Genomic DNA, 8,192 nt, shown 5'->3' with positions numbered 1-8,192 from the left:
TGGTCTGAGAGACTGTTTTCCTTTCTTTTGAATTTGCTGAGGAGTTTTCCTTTCTTTTGCATTTGCTGAGGAGTGATTTACTTCCAATTGTGTGGTCAATTTTAGAGTAGCTGTGATGTGGTACTAAGAAGAATGTATATTCTGTGATTTGGGGTGGAGAGTTCTGTACATGTCTATTAGGTTCTCTTGGTCCAGATCGGAGTTCAAGTCCTGGATATCCTTGTCAATTTTCTGTCCCGTTGATCTGTCTAATATTGACAGTGAATTTTAAAGTCTCCCACTATTATTGTGTGGGAGTCTAAGTCTCTTTGTAGGTCGTTAAGAACTTGCTTTATGTATCTGGGTGCTCCTGTATTGGGTGCATATATATTTAGGATCATTAGCTCTTCTTGTTGCATTGGTCCTTTTACCATCATGTAATGTTCTTCTTTGTCTCTTTTGATCTTTGTTAAAGTCCATGTTATCAGAGACTAGGATTGCAACTCCTGCTTTTTTTTGCTCTCCATTTGCTGGGTAAATCTTCCTCCATCGCTTTATTTTGAGCCTATGTGTGTCCTTGCACCTGAGATGGGTTTCCTGAATATAGCACACCAATGGGCCTTGACTTATTATCCAATTTGCCAGTCTGTCTCTTTTGATTAGGGCATTTAGCTCACTTACATTTAAAGATAATATTGTTATGTGTGAATTTGATCCTGCCATTTTGCTGCTAGCTGGATGTTTTGCCTGCTCGTTAATGCAGTTTCTTCATTGTGCTGATGGTCTTTACCATTTGGTACGTTTTTGGAGTGGCTGGTACTGGTTGTTCCTTTCCTTGTTTCGTGCTTCTTTCAGGAGCTCTTGTAAGGCAGGCCTGGTGGTGATGAAATCTCTCAGCAATTGCTAGTCTGTAAAGGATTTTATTTCCCTTTGCTTATGAAGCTTAGTGTGGCTGGATATGAAACTCTAGGTTGAACATTCTTTTCTTTAAGGATGTTGAATATTGGTCCCCACTGTCTTCTGGCTTGTAGGGTTTCTGCAGAGAGATCCACTGTGAGTCTGATGGGCTTCCCTTTGTGGGTAACCCCATCTTTCTCTCTGGCTGCCCTTAGCATTTTTTCCTTCATTTCAACCCTGGTGAATCTAATGATTATGTGCCTTGGGGTTGCTCTTCTTGCGGAATTTCTTTGTCGTGTTGTTTGTATTTCCTGGACTTGTGTGGTGGCTTGCCTTGCTAGGTTGGGGAAGTTCTCTTGGATAGTATCCTGAAGAGTGTTTTCCAGCTTGGATTCATTCTCTCCGTCACATTCAGGTATACCTATCAAATGTACATTAGGTCTTTTCACATAATCCCATATTTCTTGGAGGCTTTGTTCATTTCTTTTCACTTTTTTCTCTACTCTTGCCTTCTCATGTTATTTCATTGAGTTGGTCTTCAATCTCTGATATCCTTTCTTCTTCTTGGTCGATTTGGCTGTTGAAACTTGTGTGTGCTTTGTGAAGTTCTCGTGCTGTGTTTTTCAGTTCTATTAAGTCATTTGTGATTTTCTCTAGATTGGTAATTCTAGTTAGCATTTTGTCTAACCTTTTCTCAAGGGTCTTAGTTTCTTTGCATTAGGTTAGAATATGTTCTTTTTCCTCAGAGAAGTTTGTTATTACCCACCTTCTGAAGTCTGCTGTCAATTCATCAGACTCATTCTACATCCAGCTTTGTTCCCTTGCTGGTGAGGAGTTGTGATCCCTTGGGGGAAGGGAGGCATTCTGGTTTTTAGTGTTTTCATAAACAAATTTGCATGTTATGCTTGCACAGGGGCCATGCTAATCTTCTCTGTATCATTCCAATTTTAGTATATGTGCTGCCGAAGCAAGCACCACAATACAGTTTTAAAATATTTTAATCACCCCAACAATGTCTCTTATATCCATCTACAGTCAATTCTTATTCCCATCCATGGCCCCAAGTGACCAGTCATTTGCTTTAGATTTAGCTTTCTCTGGATGTACACAATGCATGTAGTCTTTTGTCACTGACTTCTTTCACTATGCATAATATTTTTGAAGTTATTTGTTTTATAGGATGTAGGAGTACTTTGTTCAGTTTTATTGCTGAATAATATTCCATTGTATGGATGTGTAACATTTTCTAGTTCATGGGATATTTGGAAAATTTTCAATTTTAGGTTATTCTGAATAATGTCTCTATAAACATCTCAATACAAACCTTTATGTGGACATATATTTCCATATTTCGTGGGTTGATACCATGGCAGAATCCTGGGTAAATTGGTACATTTAGGTTTAACTTGTTTTTTTTTTAATTTTTTCTTATTTTTAATTTTTATGAATATACAATTGTTGTATATATTTATAGGATACATCTAATACTTTGACATAAGCATATACTGCATAATGATCATATCAGGATAATCAGGATGTTCATCACTTCAAACATAGATCATTTTTTTGTGTTAGGAACACTCTAAATCCACTCCTCTATTTTGAATTATATCACAAATTATTGTTAATGACAGTTGCCCTATTTTGCTACTGAATACTAGGCCTTATTCCTACTATCTGCATTTTTGTCCCCATTAGCCAAATCTTCTTTATTTGTCCTTTTCAATACCCTTCCTAGCCTCTAGTAATCATCATTCTATTCTCTACCTCTATGAAATAAATTTTTTTTAGCTCTCGTGTATGAGTTAGAATATGTGATATTTGTCTTTCTGTGTCTGGCTTATTTCACTTAACACTGTGCTTGGTGTACATCCAAAAGAAAGGAAGTCAGTATATTGAAGAGATATCTGAACTTCCATGTTTATTGTAGGTATTATACACAATAGCCAAGATATGACATCAACCTTAGTGTCCATCAACAAATGAATGGATAAAGTAAATTTGGTACATATACACAGTGGAATATTATTCAGCCATAAAATAAATGAAATCCTGTCATTTACAGTAACATTGGTGGAACTGAATAACATTATGTTAAGGTTTAACTTTCTGTGAGACTTCCAAACTACATTCCAAAGGGACTGAACAATTTTTTTTCCCATTAGACATTTTTGAGGGTTACAGTTCAATTTATTTATAGCCTGCTAAGACTATTATTGTTTGTATTTTAGTTATAGCCCATCTTGTGGGTATAAAGTGTTAGTTTATTATGATTTTAATTTATATTTCCCTAGTGACTAATAATATTTAACATATTTTATGTGTTTGTGAGACATTCATATATCATTTTGGAGAAATGCATATTCATATAAAATACACCATATTAACAAAATAAAGGGCAAAAGCCCTTTGTTTTCTAATTGTTGTATTTTAAAAATAACATGTACAGTTGGATAACAGTCCTTTATCAGGTATGTCTTTTGCAAATATGTTCTCTCAATCTGCTTCTTGTGTTTCTATTTTTTGACAATGTCTTTTACAGAGCAGAAATTTTTAATTTTAATGAAGTGTAGTTAATCAATTCTTTTTTTTTCATGAATAATACTCTTGGTGTTGTATCTAAAAAGTCATAAAACACAAGGTCATTTCGATTTTCTCCTATGTTATCCTCTAGGAGTTTTACAGTTTTGTGTTTTACATTTAGGTCTGTGATCCATTTTGAGTTATTTTTTGCAAAGGATATAAGACCTTGGTTTTAGATTCGTTTATTTTGCATGTGAATATTCAGTTGATCTAGCACCACTTATGGGATCTTGCATATGAATATCCAGTTCTATCACCATTTATTGAAAAGGTTCTCTTTTCTCCATTGTATTGTCTTTGCTCTTTTCTCAAAGATCACTTGCTGATTATATTTATGTAGGTGTTTTTCTGTGCTCTCTATTCTGTTTCACTGATGTATTTGTCTATCTTTCTGCCAGTATCACACAGACTTGATTTCTGTAGCTTCATAGTAAGTCCTAAAGTTGCATTTTTTCCATCCCCTGACTTTATTAATTTTCTTTAGTATTGTATTGTTTATTGTTGGTTCTTTGCCTTTCCATAAAAAAAATTAGAATCTGTTTGATATCGACATAATAACTTTCTGGGAATATTACTGAAATTGCATTCAATTTATAGATTAAATTGGGAAGAATTGACATTTTAAACAATATTGAATTTTCCTATTAATGAAATGAAGTTATCTAGTTATGCAAGTCTTTGTATTAGTCCGTTCTCATGCTGCTAATAAAGACATACACAAGATTGGGTAATTCATAAAGAAAAGAGTTTTAATTGACTCACAGTTCAGCATGGCTAGGGAGGCCTCAGGAAACTTACAATCATCATGGAAGATGAAGCAAACATGTCTTTTTTCACATGGCATTAGGAAGGAGAATTACTGACCAAAGGGGAAGCCTCTCATAAAACTATCAGATCTCATGAGAACTCACTATCATGAGAACAGCATGGAGAAACCCCCATGATTCAATTATCTCCATTTGGTTCCTCCCTTGACACATGGATATTATTACAATTCAAGGTGAGATTTGGGTGGGGACACAGAACCAAACCATACCAGTCTTCTTTGACCTATTTGAACAGAGTTTTCTTATTTTCCTCACATAGATTGTGCAGATATTTTGTTAAATTTATACTTAAATATTTTGTTTTTGAAGCTAATGTAAATGATATTTTGTCTTTAATTTTAAATTCAATTGTTAATTGCTGGTATGTATATGGAAATAATTGACTGTTGTATATTAACCTTATAACCTGCCTCCATGCTATAATCATGTATTAGCTCCAGGAATATTTTGTTAATTACTTTTTTCAGAATTTGCACATAGATGGTCATGTCATCTGTGAAGAGACAGTTTTATTTCTTCCCTTTCTGCATAAGTTTTATTCTATTTCTTGTCTTATTGCATCATCTAGGACTTCCAGTACAATCTTGAAAAGCAGTGGTGAGAAGGGACACCCATGCCTTACTCCTCATCTTAGGAGGAAAGCATGTAAGTTTCTTGCCATTAAAAAGGAAGTTAGCTGCAGGATTTTGTAGATATTCTTGATCAAATTGAGGAAATTTCCCCATTCCCAGTTTACTGAGAATTTTAAAAAATCATAAATGGGTGTTAGATTTTGTCAAATGCTTCTTCTGTATCTATTGATAAAATAATTTTTTAAATCTAGCTAGTTTATATGGTAGAATATATTAGTCAATTTTCAAATGCTGAACCAGCTTTTTATATCTGGAATAAATCCTACTTGGTTGTGGTGTGTAATTCTTTTATGCATTGCTGAATTCCATTTACTAATATTTTGTTGAAAATTTTTACATCTCTGTTTATGAGACATATTGTTCTGCAGTTTTCCTTTCTTATAATGTCTTTATCTGGTTTTGGTATTAGGGTAATGCTGGCCTCATAATATGAGTTAGGAAGTGTTCATTCTGCTTCTATGTTTTGGAAGAGATCATGAAGAGTTGGTATCATTTCTTCATTAAATGTTTGGTAGAATTCACAATAAAACCATTTGGGTCTGATGCTGTGTTTTTTGGAAGATTACTGTTGATTCAATTTCTTTAATGAATATAGTCCTCTTCAAATTACCTATTTTTATTTGTATGGTTTTCAGTAGATGATGTCTTTCAGAGAATTGCTCTAAGTTATCAATTTTATAGGAATCTAGTTTATAATATTCTTTTATTATCCTTCAAATATCCCTGGTATCAGTGTTGATGGTCTTTCATTTCTGATATTAGTAATTTGTGTGTTTTCGCTTTATTTCCTCCTTCTCCTGATGAAAGGTATCAATTTTATTGATGTTTTTAAAGAATGACTTTTAGTTTCAATGATTTTCTCTATTGTCTTCCCATATTTTAAATTTTAATTTTTATTTATTTTTTTGGTTTCTGAAAACCTTATTAGTTTGAAATAACTTCAAGTTCATAGAAAAATTACAGGAATAACAAAACAAATTCCTATGCATTCTTTATACAGATTTGCTAGCTTTAGCTTTTTACTACATTTGCCTCATTATTGGCTCTCTATACAAGTATATACATACATCTATAAGTTATATATCTGTAATATGTACATTACATATATTTTCCCCTAAGCTATTTGAGGATTATAGACATACTCTATTAGTATCAGGAAATTAACATTGACACATTACCAGTTAATTAACAGACCCCTTCATTTGTTTTGCTGATATTTCCAATAATGTCTTTTATTGGCAAAGGAGCCAACCTAGGAGTGTATGTTGCATTAGTTCTTAGGTTTTGTTTTTCTTTCTTTTTTTGTTTCCTTTGATCTGAAAGTGCTTCTGTCTTTTCTTATCTTTCATGGCTTTATATTTTTGAAGAGTACAGGACTCTTAACTTGTAAAATGCTCTTTATTTTGTAACTGTCTGATGTTTCCTCATCACTAAATTCAGATTAGGTGTACTAAAATGACATGTTTTCTTAGTGTATTATTTATTTATTTAAATAAATGTATTTAAGATTCAGAGAGTATATGTGCATGTTTGTTACAGGGGTATATTGACTGGTGAGCACTGGGCTTTTAGTGTACTCAGTACCCAAATAGTAAACACTGTACTTAATGAGTTAATTTTTAAACTCTTATTCTTTTCTAAGCCTACCTGCTTTTGGAGTCTCTAGTTCTGTTTCCATCTTTATGTCCAGTCCATCAGTACTCATTGTTTAGCTCCCACTTGTAAGTGAGAACATGCAGTATTTCTTCTGTTTACTCTAGGTTTACATTGCTTCTTTTTCTTAGTTCCCTAAGGTGGCACCTTGGACTATTGATTTTTATATCTTTGTTCTTTTCTAATATATTCATTCAATGCTATAATTTCCCTCTAAGCACTGCTTTTGCTGTATCCACAAATTTTGATAAGTTGTATTTTCATTTTCATGTAGTTCAACTATTTTTAAATTTTTGTTGAGAGTTTTAATTTGATCCATATATTTAAAAGTGATTGTTTAGTCTCTAAATATTTTGGCATTTTTCAACTATATTTATGTTTATATTGATTTCTAGTTTAACTCCATTTAGTTTGAGAGCATATTTCATATAATTTTTCTGTTTTTTAAAATTAAGGTGTGTTTTATGACCTGTATTGTGGCCTATCTCAATGAATGTTTTATGTGAATTTGAAAGAAATGTGTATTTTTCTGTTATTGCATGAAGCATTCTATAAATGTCAATTAAATCAAGTTGATTGATGGTGCTGTTTGGTTCAACTACATTTTTACTGATTTTCTGCCTGATGGTTTTGTCAATTACTGATTGAGAGGTGTTGAAGTCTGAATTATAATAACTCACTGATCTCTTTTTCCTTCTGATTTCTATCCGATTTTGCCTCATGTATTTTTATGGTCTATTCTTAGGCATATACTTTTTAAAGATTATCATGTCTTCTTGGAAAATTGACCCTGATATCATTATGTAACTCTCATATGTATCATTGATAATTTTTTTTGAAGTCTGCTTTTCATGAAGCAATAAAAAGTTTTGTTTGATCAGTGTTACTAAAGTTTATTTTTCTTTATCTCTTTATGTTTAATCTATGTCTTTATATTTGAAGTGTTTGTTGGAGGCCATATAAAATTGTATCTTCAAAGAAGTCCATTCTGTCAGTCTCTGTCTTTTAATTTGTGTATTTAGATCATTCACATCTGAAGTGATTATTGATATAGTTGGATTATTATCTACCACATTTGTAAATTTTCTTTTTGTTGCACTTGTTCTGTTTCTTCATCTTTGCTTATTTTTGCATCTTCTCTGGTTTCAATTGAGCATTTTATATAATTTCATCTTCTCTCCTCTCTTAGCATACCAATTATAATTCTCTTTATACATTTTTTGGTAGTTTCCCTAGAGTTTAACATACACATTTACAATTAAACCAAGTCGACCACTTCATGGGCAGTGTTGGTATGTTATAGCAAAGTATGCCTAATTTCTCCCTCTTATTGCTTACAAACAGCAATAGGAAACAATAAACACAGACTAACTTCTAGTCATATAAACATAAAACTTTACACTAAAGGTCTGTGTTTTCAATGCCCAGTGTATGATACATCACATCTGACTTTAAACAAAAGAATTATAAAGCATAACAAAAGGCAAGAAGAAAGCACTCTGGAGACTTAAAGCAGCATCAGAAGATATCTCAGATATGACAGGGATTTTTAAATTATCCAGCCAAGAATTTATATAACTATAATACATGAAAGGCTCTAATGGAAAAAGTGGACAAAAAT

At 32.5% G+C, this 8,192-nt stretch overlaps 1 non-coding gene across 1 annotated transcript; it reads right to left on the bottom strand.

Moving 5' to 3' along the window:
- Positions 1–1,744: 1,744 nt before the first annotated feature.
- Positions 1,745–1,851, bottom strand: LOC116544764. The gene has a single exon (XR_004266024.1). It is a non-coding gene; the product is annotated as a U6 spliceosomal RNA (small nuclear RNA).
- Positions 1,852–8,192: the final 6,341 nt, after the last annotated feature.

The sequence above is a fragment of the Sapajus apella genome, unplaced genomic scaffold (genome assembly GCF_009761245.1).
Source record: "Sapajus apella isolate SASKATOON/1434 unplaced genomic scaffold, GSC_monkey_1.0 scaffold4, whole genome shotgun sequence".
NCBI lineage: Eukaryota > Metazoa > Chordata > Mammalia > Primates > Cebidae > Sapajus > Sapajus apella.
This window is presented reverse-complemented; position numbering and strand designations above follow the sequence as displayed.